Source organism: Narcine bancroftii, chromosome 4, assembly GCF_036971445.1.
Source record: "Narcine bancroftii isolate sNarBan1 chromosome 4, sNarBan1.hap1, whole genome shotgun sequence".
NCBI lineage: Eukaryota > Metazoa > Chordata > Chondrichthyes > Torpediniformes > Narcinidae > Narcine > Narcine bancroftii.
In genome coordinates, this window is record NC_091472.1 from 217,243,680 (window position 1) to 217,258,800 (window position 15,121).

At 44.3% G+C, this 15,121-nt stretch overlaps 1 protein-coding gene across 2 annotated transcripts in view; it reads right to left on the reverse strand.

The window, feature by feature from the left end:
* Positions 1–15,121, reverse strand: part of LOC138761591 (sperm-associated antigen 16 protein) — an 879,716-nt gene that overhangs the window by 50,424 nt on the left and 814,171 nt on the right. The window lies entirely within an intron of this gene.

The window sequence follows — 15,121 nt, forward strand, 5'->3', positions numbered from 1 at the left end:
TATTATGGAAGGAAAAATTGATGGGGTTGATACAAAATGCTTTTCTTGATCCGCATGTCGAGGAATCAAAAAGGGAACAGATTAGAGCTGGCATTGTAAAATAATAGTTAATTAATAATAATCAGTAATGAGGCATCTGGGAAGTGTAATCAGAATATGATAACAATTTAGACCAAAACTGAAGGTCATTTAATTCAATCTAAACAGTTTATCCCAATGAAGGAAACTATGGAGGTTTGGATAACAAGAGATTGGGAAACTACATTAGAAGGTATCACAGAAAATGTGCAGTTGGGAGCACTTAAATAATTAATATGCAGCTCAAAGCAATAATCTATCTCTCTTACAATTTGTTTTGGGGCTAGCCTGGCAAAACTGACAACTTCTGAGCATCGTAAGTAGGCTTCCAAGATATTACTGGATTTGTGTGCTAAATTCAGAATTTAACTTTCCTTGGACTGTGTGCATTTCGTAAGTTTGAAAAGAAACAGGGTCATATTGGATTTATATTGGTGTCTGCCATCAAAAGGAGTCACCTTTCTTTTCATTATCTTTGGTAATATTTCCTTCTGTTCCTTGCTCTCTCGAATATACAGTAACATCAAGGGTGCCCTTAAATTCATTCTCATTTGAAAAAAAAACATGACCTTGTTAATCCACCTCTTTGGACCAAAGTTTCGTGCACAGTTATTCCATTTTCCTCAGGGTTGTTATATCCACCTTGTAATAAGGGACCCAAAATCATACATGGCTTTCTCTTTTATTGTTAATGACATTTATGTGTCTGTCTGGTCTTGGGTTTCAGTCTAAAGAGTAACTGATGGGCCTCCATCTGACAAGTGTGACAAGAAGTCTCATTTAACTCCAGCAGAGATGTGAAGGTCAAAGGCAATAGCATAGAAATTATTCTGAGCTCTTTAATGATTTGGATCAGATCAACACCTAATTTTACACCCAACTCCTCCACCTCTGCCTCAACCCCCAGTGATTTTTCTTTTCATTAAAGTCAAAGAAAATGAAAATTGGATCTGTTGTCAGATGTGTAATGCATATAATGTTACCTGAAGAGAAATTGATCCCCATTGATTTACTTCCCTCATTTTAATTCATATGTAATTTCAGGACTGTCACTGAAAGAGGAGGAACAAGGGAGTCGGGAGAGCTGTGAGGGTCGGGAACCAGCTGGAGGTGAGTGCAGTTTTAAAGGGAGCAGAGCGGGGACTCGGGCCATTGTAATTTCTGGAACGTCGCTGAAAGCGGGGGCGCGAGGAACTCGGGAGAGCTGTGATGGTCGGGAACCAGCTGGAGGTGAGTGCAGTTTAAAATGGAGAGGAGGGCAAGTTAAGGAGGTGGAGGGGTTGGGTGTAAAATTAAGTGTTGACCTGGTAGTGACGGCTCTAGAGATCAAAAGGCTTCAAGAACTCAGAATGACTTCTATGCTATTGCCTTTGACCTTCACAACGGTGATTGGTGGGAGGAGTAATAAAGATGAGGGGCAGTGACAAATAAAAAGAGGTGTAGCTCAAGTGGAGTGGCCAGTTGAGTGTGGTCCAGTGTAGGAGTGGGACTTAGAGGCTTTGGCTAACAAGGTTTTGGCGAGAAGAGGACGAGCTTGATTCTAGTGAGGTAAGGCCAGATAAGATATTTGTTTTTAAATTAGGAAGGGTTAATGGAGACAGCTAGGGCAGTAGAATGCTTCAATTGTGGGATGTGGGAAATCTGGGGCAGTACAATTGTCCCTGATGACTACACCTGCAAGAGGTACATCCAGCTGCAGCTCCTGGGAGACCGAGCTAGGGAACTGGAGCTGGACCTGGATGGAATCTGGATCATTTAGCAGGCAGAGGCAGTGATAGAGAGCAGCTTCAGGGAGACAGTCACCCCTAAAAGTCAGGAGGCAGATAACTGGGTGACTGTTAGGAGAGGGAAGGGGAATAAGCAGACAGTGCAGAGCACCCCATGTGGCTGTTCCCCTCAACAATAAGCATATTGTTTTGGAAACTGTTGGGAGGGGTGGGGGGAATCATCTGCCAGGTACCAGTTGTGGCAGTCACATCTCTGCAATAGAGACTGGTTCCTTGGCTCAAAAAGGAAGGGGGAAGAGGAGAGCTATGGTGATTGGGGATTCATTGGTTAAACGAGTGGATAGGAGATTCTGTGAATGAGGTGGAGGCCCCTGGATGGTATGTTGCATCCCAGGTGCCAGGATCAGTGATGTCTCTGATCATGTTCACAGCATTCTGGAGAGGGAGGGGGAGCAGCCAAATGTTGTGGTCCACGAGAAGACCAATGACATAGATAGGAATAGTGATGAGGTTCTGAAGAGGGAATATAGGAAGTTAGGAAAGAACTTAAAAAGTAAGACTTAGAGGGTGGTAATCTTGGGATTACTGCCTGTGCCATGTGCAGGAGAGGGTAATTGTGGCCAATGAATGAGTGTCTGAAGGGGGGGCCAGGGGTTCAGATTTCTGGATCATTGGAATCTCTTCTAGTAAAATTCTGATCTGTATAAAAAGGACGGGCTGCACCTGAACTGGAGAGGGACCATACCCTGGCGGCCAGGCTTGCTAGAGCAGTTGGGGAGGGTTTAAACTAGTTTTGCGGGGGATGGGAACCAGAATGTGAGGGCAAGGGATAGGGCAGAAGATCAAAAACATGAAGCAGTGTGTTCTGAATTTGTGAGGAAGGACAGGCAGGTGACAAAACTCAAATGTAGCCAGTTAGAGGGGTTGAAATGTGTCTATTTCAATGCTAGGAGTATTAGGAATAAAGGGGATGAACTTAGAGCATGGATCAATATGTGGATCTACGATGTTGTGGCTGTTACAGACACTTAGCTGGAGGATGGGCAGGATTGCCTGTTGCAAGTACCAGGGTTTAGGTGTTTTAAAAGGAATAGGATGAGAGAGGAGGGGGGGGCATTACTGGTCAAGGATAGTATCACGGCTATAGAAAGGAAGGACGCTGCTGAGGGAGTGTCCACTGAGTCGTTGTGGGTGGAAGTCAGAAATAGGAAGGGAGCTATTATGGTGCTGGGAGTAGTTTACAGGCCCCAAAAAGCACTCTGGATAAGCAGACAGATCTTGCAATGGTGTGGGAAATATCGGGTTGTAGTTATGGGTGATTTCAACTCCCTTATGTGAACTGGTATCTCCTTACTGCAAGAGGGATAGATCGAGCTAAATTTGTCAGGTGTGAACAAGAAGGATGCTATATACCCCAGGTTGCTGTGAAAAGTGAAGGAAGAGAGAGCTGGGGCAGTACCTATGATCTTTGAGTCTTCATTGGTCTCAGGGAAGATGCTGGAGGATTGGAGAATGGCAAATGTATTCCCTTTGTTTAAAAAAAGGTAATAGGGAGAATCCTGGGAATTATAGTTTTACATTAGTGGTGTGTAAACTATTGGAGAGGATTCTTAAGGATAGGATCTATGAGCATTTGGAGAAGTACAGTCTACTCAAGGATAGTCAGCGTGGCTTTGTGAAGGGAAGGTCATGTCTCATGAGTCTAATTAAGGTTTTTGAAAAGGTAACAAAGGAGGGTAGGGTAGTAGATGTGGTCTTTATGGATTTTATTAAGGCATTTGACAAGGTCCCCCATGAAAAACTTGTTCAGAAGTCATGAGGCATGGGGTCCATGGAACTTTGGCTGTGGGGATAAAATAAATTGGCTTGCATGTAGAAAGCAGAGAGTAGGAGTGGAAGGAAAGTATTCTCCCTGGAGGTTAGTGACTGGTGGTGCTGCAGGGATCTGCTCTGGGACCCCTGCTCTTCGAGATTTTTATAAATGACCTGGATGAAGAGGCAGAAGGATGGGTCAGAAAGTGTGCAGATGATATGAAGTTTGGAGAAGTTGCAGATGGAGTTGAAGGTTTTTGAAGGTTCCAAGAGGATATAGACAGGATGCAGAGTTGGGCAGAGAAGTGGCAGATGGAATTCAATCCAGATAAGTGTGAGGTGATGCATTTTGGAAGGATAAACCAGAAGGCTGAGTACAGGATTAATGGTCAGTTACTTAAGAGTGTGGATGAACAGAAGGACCTTGGGGTGCAAATCCATACATCCCTCAAGGATACAACTTATATTGATAGGGTAGTTAAGAAGGTCTGTGGGATGTTGGGCTTCATTAATAAGGGGATTGAGTTCAGGTGTAGAGAGGTCATGTTGCAACTCTACAAATATCTGGTAAGACCACACTTAGAGTTCAGTTCTGGTCACCTCATTACAGGAAGGATATGGAATCTATGGAGAGGGTGCAGAAGAGATTTACCAGGATGTTGCCTGGTAAATAGAACTACTGTTGCCTCTTAAATAGAACTACTGTTGGCTTCTTTAATGGGCTGTTCAAAGCCTGTGCGGAGTTGACGGTATCAACATGGAAACCAACCTCCTACAGAGATGAGATGCTGCCTCAAGAAGGCAGCCAACATTTACAAGGACCCCAATCACCCTTGTCACAAACTCTTTGGTACTTTCAGACAGTGGGTACAGAAGCAGTTTTATCCAAAAGTTATCAAGCTCTTGAAACTTCCCATGCTACCCTAATCCTAACCATAGGCTACTCCGAGACCAGCAAAAATTTCTCTGCTGCTGTAACAACGTTGCGATAAGGCAAGGTTAACAGAGCAGGGACTTTTTTCTTTGGAGTGAGGAAGGTTGAGGGGAGACAATAGAGACAATACAAGATTATGAGGTCAGCCAGCACCTGTTTCCCAGGGCAGGAATAGCATACACCAGAGGTCATGAGTATGAAGTGAAGGGAGGGATGTTTAGGGGGAGGTAAGTTTAATTTTAATACAGAGAGTTGTGGGTGCCTGTAATGCCTCGCCGGGGATGGTGGTGGAGGCTGAAGCATTAGGGGCACTTAAGAGACTCCTAGACAGACACATGGATGGAAGAAAAAGAGAGGATTACGGGGTAGGGAGGGTTGTGTACAGTACTTTTTAAAAGGAATATATGGGTCAGCACAACATCGAGGGCTGAAGGGTCTGTACTGCAGCGTTCTATGTTCAATGTTCGATGAGAATTGCCATATAGATTGCATAACGTGTATATGCACCAACATTCTCAGAGAGATACTGACTTTTATAGCCCATTTATTTATTTATGAATCACAAATAATACATCCTACTTGAACTTTTCTTTGTGAAAAATGAGTGGAATGTAGTAATATTTGTTTTGGAATGATTCAGGAACAGTAACTAGCAATTTGTGACACAACATACAAAAAGAAAGAGTCAATCTGACAATTTATTCAGATATAGAAACACAATAAATTTTTCTTGTATGTCACTGAGTATAAAAAAATGATGCTCGGTGGTTTATGCATGAAACTGTGCATGAAAATGTGGCTGCTGTTGGATTCCAACGAGGTGCCACTTACATCCACTGTTGAGAATTTGGTTGTGTCTCAGAAAGGACCTGGACCCATGACACAACAGGTTTGTAGCAGATCCCATCTGCTAACCCTCCACTCTGCTTGAGATCACTTGGACTATGGGATCATCTACATCAGGCTAATCGGTGGAGGGGGTGGGGGTGGGGGGGGAGAATGTTAGACTGGATAGTGAGGAGGAGGAGGATAAAGGCCATGTGAGAATTGCCCGTATAGATACAAATCAAAAGTTTGTACGTGATAGAAATGTTCCAAGGTGCAAGGAACTTTGCCGGTAAGGCAGACGAGTTTAGGGCATGGATTGGCTCATGGGATTACGACATTATTGCTATAAATGAGACTTGGTTGCAGGATGAGCAAGACTAGCAGCTCAATGACCTGATTTAGATACTCGAGTGCCCAGGATCACAAAGTCACAGAAAGTGAATTATCACAAAATACCAAGACAGAAAAAGAGATAATAAATATAAATACATCGTCAAGATCAAGATTCAATATATTGTCATTGTAATAAAACAGTGTCATATTACGAAATTGCTTTTGCCTGCAGTAAGGCAGACAGATTCACCATCGATAGAAATTGCCTGAAGCGCCTCTCAAAATTTCTCTGCTGCTGTAACAACGTTGCGATAAGCACTACACTAATTGTGTCGCCCTATTGTGGTTCAACCATGCATTGTACTTATGTATATGACAATAAACTTCCATCATTCTCTTCATCGTCAATTATTAAAAATACTATAGTGGGAGTGAGTGTTCCTCGATGTTCAGAAAGAAGTGCAAGAGCCCGAAAATTAAAGCAAGATATGTATGTGCAAAAACAAACAATTCTATCTTTTGCACATTACTAATTAGGATATCAATTCAAAAGGATAATTCAAAATGTTTTAGAATCTTACCCAAATCAAAACAGGAAGAAGCTTGCAGACTCCATTGATCAAATCCATCAGCTGTAATCAGTTCTCTAGATATTTTATTTTATTGAGGCAGGCGACAAAATCAGTATGAGCTTGTTTGGTCATACTATTGTGAATGAGTCACACATGTTTATGAATAAGATATGATTTTCCATTACTTTAAGGAAATAATTTACTTTCAAATACCAATTTCCTTCATTCAACATTCAGTTAGGTACTTTAACCACAGTTTGATTTTGTCAAAACCAATTATTATATTAACTTTCTATCTATTACAATGAAAATTGCAAATGAAACTCGAGAACAAAAGTGACGATTATTTACTTGAGGCACAGCATGGTGGGAAAGTAATTCAATTTTGATTGGTAGCACAGAGCATACAGTCTGTCTGCGTGTTCATTTTTGGTTTAATGTTCTCGCAGGATATCATGCGGCAAAGCACAATGTGGTTTGGGGAGAAATTTGTTTAGCTGTTGGTTGTACTTTCCTCTTCAGATTCAGTTCCATTAACTTCACCTGAATCATGCGCCTCTGTGAGCACTACAGCTGATGGCCAGGGTGAGGCTCAACGTAAACAGGAGGAGCAACGCCTCATCATCCGCCCGGCTAGTCTGCAGCCTGATGGTATAATACTGAATTTCCCATATTCAGGTCACGAATCCCCTTCCTTCCATTCTTTCTTCTCCTCCCCCTCCTTTTCCCTTCCTCTCCCTTTTCCCATTCCTCCCACTCTTTGGTTCTGTTCTCTTCCACTTCTTTCCCTTTTGGATTCTTGGATTCTTTCCCTCCCCCCCCCCCCCCCCCACCCCCAACTTTATCTGGCTATTCCACCTGAACCTTGAACTTTATTCTCATCTTCTGGTTAGATTCCGCGACTGGCAGACTTTGTCTCTACCTTTCACCCATCCTGCCCTGTATGGCTCATCTTCCTTTGCTTTCCTTGCTTGTCTCTCCCTTTATCTGGCATCTGCTAGTCAACTGCCTCTGACCGTTATCCTTCACCTCTCCCCAGTCCATCAATCCCCCACCGATCCTACCTTTTCCACCCTGACCTCACACTGTCAGACCTGATGAAGGGTTCTGCCCCGCAACACTGACCATTCTTTGTCTCACACCGATACTGCTTGACCTTCTGAGTTCCTCCCATAGATTGTGTTTCGTTCCAGATTACAGCATCTCCTGTGTGTTTACAGATGATTGGTTCTTATATGGAGAGCTGAGGTGAATATTACTCTTCTATGGTGTCTTGTCTTGTACATGTCTCAACAAAGTCTGGCTTTTGGTTGGATTGTGAAAATACAGTACCTCTGCAAGGGAACGAATGTTATGAAGAGAAGTGCGATTAAAATGAAATAGCTATTCTGTGTCAAAGCAAAGTTTCTACTCCCTGACTAAACACAGGAGAACTGAATGCTTGTTCATTTAGAGCAGCACAGTGGCCATTGCGCTTAACGTGACACTATTACACCGCCAGGTTGAACCTGGCGCAGTCTGTAAGGAATTTGTACGTTCTCCCCATGATTCGAGTGAGTTTCCTCCAGGTGTTCGGGTTTCCTCCCACCCTCCAAAAACTATGGGGCTGCAGGTTAAATGGGTCCAATTGGGAGGCTTGGGTCTCGATGGCCAGAATCGGCTCTGTGTGTTCAAAATTTACAGAAGTAGATTCATATTGTTTGCAGCTTGAATGACAGGAGTGGTATATTAAAAAAAATCCAATAAAACCATGGAAAGATAACTGAAATATTCCTCAAAAGTGTAGTGTGCATGTAAGAAATTAATTCTAAGTGTATATTTATATATAGACTGTATCAATATTTACCCAAAGAAAATGATAAACATATAATAGCTTCAGCATCTGCATCTCTTCTTGTGAAGTGGTGAGCTAATATTTATGAAATACATGGCAACCTTGGTCATGACAGATTCTTTTTCTTGACAGTGAAAGGTGACAATAATATTCCTTCTCACCCATTTTCTATTTAGAGTCGGCAGCATCCAAATGATCCGTTCACAGGAGTAAACAAGAGAGCAGATGTGATCATTGATTGCATCACCTTACATAGATCTAAAGCAACTTGAAACAATGCTTTTGATCAATACTGATGGACAGAAATGCTTCTCAGCATTTATTATACATCGAGGTTGATATTGATTTTGCCAAACTCTGTAGGATGCTGTGCAGTTTGAATGAAACTGCTGTGCAGTTTCGAAAGGATGACTCTTCACATTGTTTCCATACAACTGTTTACATTCATCGTCTTTGTAGTGAAATCACAGAAAAATTGTAAAAAGTAGGATAAAACCACAATAGGACATGTGGTCAGGCTACGAATATGTAAACAGATCATATCTTCCCATCTGTACTACATTGTGAATTGTGGCCATGTTTTCAAATCCAAGCCCACCAGGTACATATTGATGAATACAATAAGGAATGGCAGCAGTCACTACATCATGTCTTACTTGCTCGTATCCATTTAATGCCACACTGACTTAATATTGAATTAGGAGATGGGGGAATTCATCAAACACATATAAATAACCCAACACAACCCAGTGTCCTGCCCTTCTCTTTGCTATAGGGATTTCAATCAGCAGCTGTTAAATGTAAATTGGGCTCCCATATGCAGTGCGTCAGCTGGATGTAAATGCAGTAAAAGTCAGAAAATCTGGATGCCAGAAATCCGGATCACTGGAGAATCTGGACTTCTCAAAAACTCTCGCCTGAAATCCGGACCATCCGAGAGTCCGGACTTCTCGACAACTCTTGCCTTTTACGTGCATGTGTGCATAAGTGCCACAGAATCCGAAAATCTGGACTGACCTCATCCCTGAGCAGTCTGGATTTTAGGAATTTTACTGGATTAATGTTACGATCCTGCCTCCCCAAGGCAGGACTTTGTTCTTGCAACAATGCTGTGAAAAATGTCTGGTCAGCACATGCTTCCCAAATTTTAATGCCATTCACCTCCACTATCCTCCCCTGTCCTCCATGAGGTGTGATGGCAGGGTTAGTGCTGGCGAATGTGTCTGACCACAGAGATAGTTTGTCATAGAGAGTCTGTACGGATTTTATGTCGGCCAGCTCATGAATGGCTAATGTAGCTGAATTTATAAAAGGTCACTGATGCGATACCAGAGGGAGCTTTGATGAATATTGGTGATGTAGATATGTAAATGGCAAGATTATTATGAAGAAAAATCCATAGTATTAGAACCAATTTTAAAACACAACTTAATAGCTGGTTGCATGGCAGGAGATCAGGAGTTGGCTTTATTCTTTAGATATCTTGCTCAGGAATTGCGGTTCATGATTATAGCAGATCTCATTCCATATAATCATGGTTTGTAAAAGGATGCTGTTAGCACCCATGAGCAGAAGGACTTGGATGATACTCAAACATAGATTGATAAGAACCATGTTACATTTCAGCTTTTGGGTATTGCCAATCATAGGAGCCAAAGCACAATACACAAACATGCTGGAGAAACAAGGCAGCATGCATTTAAAGTAAAGGGTAACCAACATTTCGGGGCTGGGCCTTTCGTCAGGAACAAAGTAACTCCCTTTGGCATTTATCATGGCATTACTACTGCTGAATATCCTGTCATCAGTATCCTGAGATCTTCAATTGATGTCAATTAATTTGGCCAAGGAACTCAATGATCTTGACGACAGTGAAGGACTAAAATTCTGCCTTCGCAAAACATTTTCACCAACTGGAATTTGTCTGCGTTAGGGTGCAGCACCAATCGTTACTGAGGACGTAGGCCATCAGAAAACGATTTGCTGGAGGGATTCACAAGGCCAGGCAGCATCCATGGAGGGAAATGGAGAGTCGGCATTCCAGGTCGAGACCTTTCATCAAGACTTTCCCTAATATTTGCGTTTCCTTAAATCATATGACCTGGCTAAATCAACATTATCAACCGTATCTGTATCTATCATTAGGAGCAAAAACATCCAAACATAATTAGATAGCACCTTGCCTATTGTCCTTAGTACATCCAAGGTAACTGTAACCAAATTAGTGGAAAGCATCTCACTTGTAAGATGTTTTGATAGCCATAATGGTTGATTTTGAGCAGCCTGGGGGAGGGGGTGCGGGGAAAGAAGGTTTGCCTTTCAATCACTCTGCATGTGTGGTCGTGTGTGTGATGTACACATTTGGTTGGGCTGTCCTTTTAAGCTGTGTACTAGTCGGGCTCATCATTGCGAATGCATGCTTCTGTTTGTGAACAAAGGTGGTGAAAGGGGAATTAGAACATGTAATCTCACTGTAATTGCATCATGGGCATGTAAGATGCAGAAGTATGCAGTATTCCATAAAAATCAAATATCTGACCATTTCTCATACAGATAGGGTGGTGAAGAAGGCTTTTGGTATGCTGGCCTTTATAAATCAAAGCATAGAATACAGGAGCTGCGAGGTGATGTTGAGACTGTTCAAGGCATTGTGAGGTCAAGTTTTGTGTGCAGTTCTGGTGTTCAAATTATAGGAAGGATATCAATAAGGTGGAGAGAGTGCGGAGAAGATTTACTAAAATGTTGCCGAGATTGCAGTATCTAGAATATGGAGAAAGATTCAGTAGACTGGGTCTTTATTCATTGGAGCGTAGAAAGTTGAGGGGGGATTTGATAGAGGTATTTAAAATTATGAGGGGGATAGACAGAGTAGATATGAATAGACTCTTCCCCTTGAGGGTAGGTGAGATTGGAACAAGGGGTCATAGTTAAGGGTTACGGGGCGAAAGTTTAGAAGTAACAGGAGGGGAAACTTCTTCACTCAGAGAGTGATGGCTGAGTGGAATGAGCTTCTGGAAGAGGTAGTTGCAGCAGGGTCAATTTTGTCATTTAAGAGAAGGTTGGATGAGTGCATGGATGTGAGGGGATTGGAGGGTTATGGACAGGGAGTGGGTAGGTGGGACTAGTGGATTTCTCTTAAATTGGTGCGGACTAGAGGGGCCGAGATGGCCTGTTTCCATACTGTAGTTGTTATATGGTTATATTTAAGGGCAACTAAAGCGGCATCGTCTGCAAAGAGTAGTTCACGGACAAGTTTCTCTTGTGTCTTGGTGTGAGCTTGCAGGCGCCTCAGATTGAAGAGACTGCCATCCGTGCGGTACCGGATGTAAACAGCATCTTCATTGTTGAGGTCTTTCATGGCTTGGTTCAGCATCATGCTGAAGAAGATTGAAAAGAGGGTTGGTGCGAGAACACAGCCTTGCTTCATGCCATTGTTAATGGAGAAGGGTTCAGAGAGCTCATTGCTGTATCTGACCCGACCTTGTTGGTTTTCGTGCAGTTGGATAATCATGTTGAGGAACTTTGGGGGGCTTCCGATGCGCTCTAGTATTTGCCAAAGCCCTTTCCTGCTCATGGTGTCGAAGGCTTTGGTGAGGTCAACAAAGAGTCCTTTGTTTTGTTCTCTGCACTTTTCTTGGAGATGTCTGAGGGCAAAGACCATGTCAGTAGTTCCTCTGTTTGCGCGAAAGACGCACTGTGATTCTGGGAGAATATTCTCGGCGACACTCGGTATTATTCTATTTAGGAGAATCCTAGTGAAGATTTTGCCTGCAATGAAGAGCAGCGTGATTCCCCTGTAGTTTGAGCAGTCTGATTTCTCGCCTTTGTTTTTGTACAGGGTGATGATGGTAGCATCACGAAGGTCCTGAGGCAGTTTTCCTTGGTCCCAACAAAGCTTGAAAAACTCATGCAGTTTGACATGCAGAGTTTTGCCGCCAGCCTTCCAGACCTCTGGGGGGATTCCATCCATACCTGCTGCTTTGCCACTTTTCAGTTGTTCGATTGCCTTATATGTCTCATCCTGGGTGAGTACCTCATCCAGCTCTAGCCTTAGGGGCTGTTGAGGGAGCTGGAGCAGGGCGGAATCTTGGACTGAGCGGTTGGCACTGAAAAGAGATTGGAAGTGTTCTGACCATCGGTTGAGGATGGAGATCTTGTCGCTGAGGAGGACTTTGCCGTCTGAGCTGCGCAGCGGGCTTTGGACTTGGGGTGAGGGGCCGTACACAGCCTTTAGAGCCTTGTAGAAACCCCTGAAGTCGCCAATGTCCGCGCTGAGCTGGGTTCGCTTGGCGAGGCTAGTCCACCACTCATTTTGGATCTCCCGGAGTTTGCGCTGAAGATGGCTGCATGCGCGATGGAAGGCTTGTTTCTTCTCTGGACAGGACGGCTTTGTAAGGTGAGCCTGGTGGGCAGCTCGCTTCTTTGCCAGCAGCTCCTAGATTTCCTGGCTGTTTTCGTCAAACCAGTCCTTGTTTTTCCTGGAGGAGAAGCCCAATACCTCTTCAGTGGATTTCAGTATGGTAGTCTTCAACTGATCCCAGAGGGTTTCAGGGGACGGGTCCGTGAGGCGGGTTGCATCGTCGAGCTTTGCTTTGAGGTTTGCCTGGAAGTTTCCTCTCGCTTCGTCTGACTGCAGGTTTCCAACATTGAACCTCTTTCTGGGGGCTTTACTGTTCCTGGGCTTTGGGTTGAAGTGAAGGTTGAGCTTGCAGCGAACCAGCCGGTGGTCAGTGTGGCATTCCGCGCTGGGCATGGCCCTGGTGTGGAGCACATCTCGTTTGTCACTTTCTCGCAGCAGGATGTAGTCCAGGAGGTGCCAGTGTTTGGATCGGGGATGCATCCAGGTAGACTTCAGGCTGTCCCTCTGCTGAAAAAGGGTGTTTGTAATGATAAGCCGCTATTCTGCGCAGAGCTCCAACAGGAGGCGCCCATTGTCGTTGCACTTGCCGACGCCGTGCTTGCCCAGGATTCCTGGCCAGGTTTCTGAGTCTTTGCCGACACGAGCGTTGAAGTCGCTAAGGATGACAACCTTGTCGGCTGTAGGGGTGCGTTGGATGAGGTTGCGCAGGTCAGTGTAGAACTTGTCCTTTTCTGCTGGTTCCGCCTGGAGGGTTGGAGCATAGACACTGATGAGGGTGATGCGACGCTTGTTTTGAAGGGGGAGTCGCACGGACATGATTCGGTCCAAGTTGCCTGTCGGAAGGTTTTCGAGTTTGGAGGCAATGAAGTTCTTGACCATGAAGCCTACACCAGATAGGCGTCGTTCATCCAAAGGCTTGCCAGACCAGTAGAGTGTGTAGCCCGTGCCGCTTTCTTGGAGGCTGCCTACATCTGCCAGGTGGACTTCACTGAGAGCGGCTATGTCGATGTCAAGTCTGAGGAGTTCATGTGCAATGAGGGCACACCGACGTTCAGGTCGGTGGCTGTCAGCCTTGTCTAGCATGGTTCTGATGTTCCAGCATGCTAGCTTGAGTTTGTGAGCATCTTTTGAGGGGGAGGACGTGGAGGGGGTGGACGTGGAGGGGGAGGACGTGGAGAGGGAGGACGTGGACCTGTCCTCGTGCCTGCGCAAAGGAGCTTTTAGGTGGAGTGCCCATTCAGAGCCAGCTCTTCAGCGCTTGACGTCCTGTTTTGCGGAAACTGCAAAATGTTAGGCCTGGAAGTCAGCCTGAAGAAAACTGGTCCTCCATCAGCCAGCTCCCCACCATGACTACCAGCACCCCCACATCTCCATCGGGCACACAAAACTCAAAACGGTCAACCAGTTTACCTATCTCAGCTGCACCATTTCATCAGATGCAAGGATCGACAACGAGATAGACAACAGACTCGCCAAGGCAAATAGCGCCTTTGGAAGACTGCACAAAAGAGTCTGGAAAAACAACCAACTGAAAAACCTCACAAAGATAAGCGTATACAGAGCCGTTGTCATACCCACACTCCTGTTCGGCTCCGAATCATGGGTTCTCTACCGGCATCACCTACGGCTCCTAGAACGCTTCCACCAGCGTTGTCTTCGCTCCATCCTCAACATTCATTGGAGCGCTTTCATCCCTAACGTCGAAGTACTCGAGATGGCAGAGGTCGACAGCATCGAGTCCACGCTGCTGAAGATCCAGCTGCGCTGGGTAGGTCACGTCTCCAGAATGGAGGACCATCGCCTTTCCAAGATCGTGTTATTTGGCGAACTCTCCACTGGCCACCGTGACAGAGGTGCACCAAAGAAGAGGTACAAGGACTGCCTAACGAAATCTCTTGGTGCCTGCCACATTGACCACCGCCAGTGGGCTGATATCGCCTCAAACCGTGCATCTTGGCGTCTCACAGTTCGGTGGGCAGCAACCTCCTTTGAAGAAGATCGCAGTGCCCACCTCACTGACAAAAGACAAAGGAGGAAAAACCCAACACCCAACCCCAACCAACCAATTTTCCCCTGCAACCGCTGCAACCGTGTCTGCCTGTCCCGCATTGGACTTGTCAGCCACAAACGAGCCTGCAGCTGACGTGGACATTTACCCCCTCCATAAATCTTCATCCACGAAGCCAAGCCAAAGAAGAAGAAAGAAGATATTTAAGGGCAAGGCTTTTGATTAAATTTCCTTGTGCAGTGAGAAAAAAACATTGCACTTTGCAAAATAGTTTCTAGTTTGCATTCAGAAGGTTTATCAGTAATAAAAATCAAAGTTATTTAAGTGATTTTCATATTCAGTAGGTCAGAAAAGCTCTCTAGTGATAGTTGGATCCAGAAATAAGGTGAATAATCATGAAGTTAAACAAACGAGAAAAATTAGAAAGCTTTATGCCACCTGGAATTGATTTCACCAGATTAAATACTAGGTTAATTGAATCTTTTGAGGTTAAGATCAATATATTTTTATTAGGTAATAGTGTCAAGGGACATAAAAGAAAGATAGGTAAATGGATTTGAGATATGGGTCAACAGCATTATAAATGAATGCTGGAATTGTATTGAGTTACCCAATTTTTCTCTCCAATTTCCTTT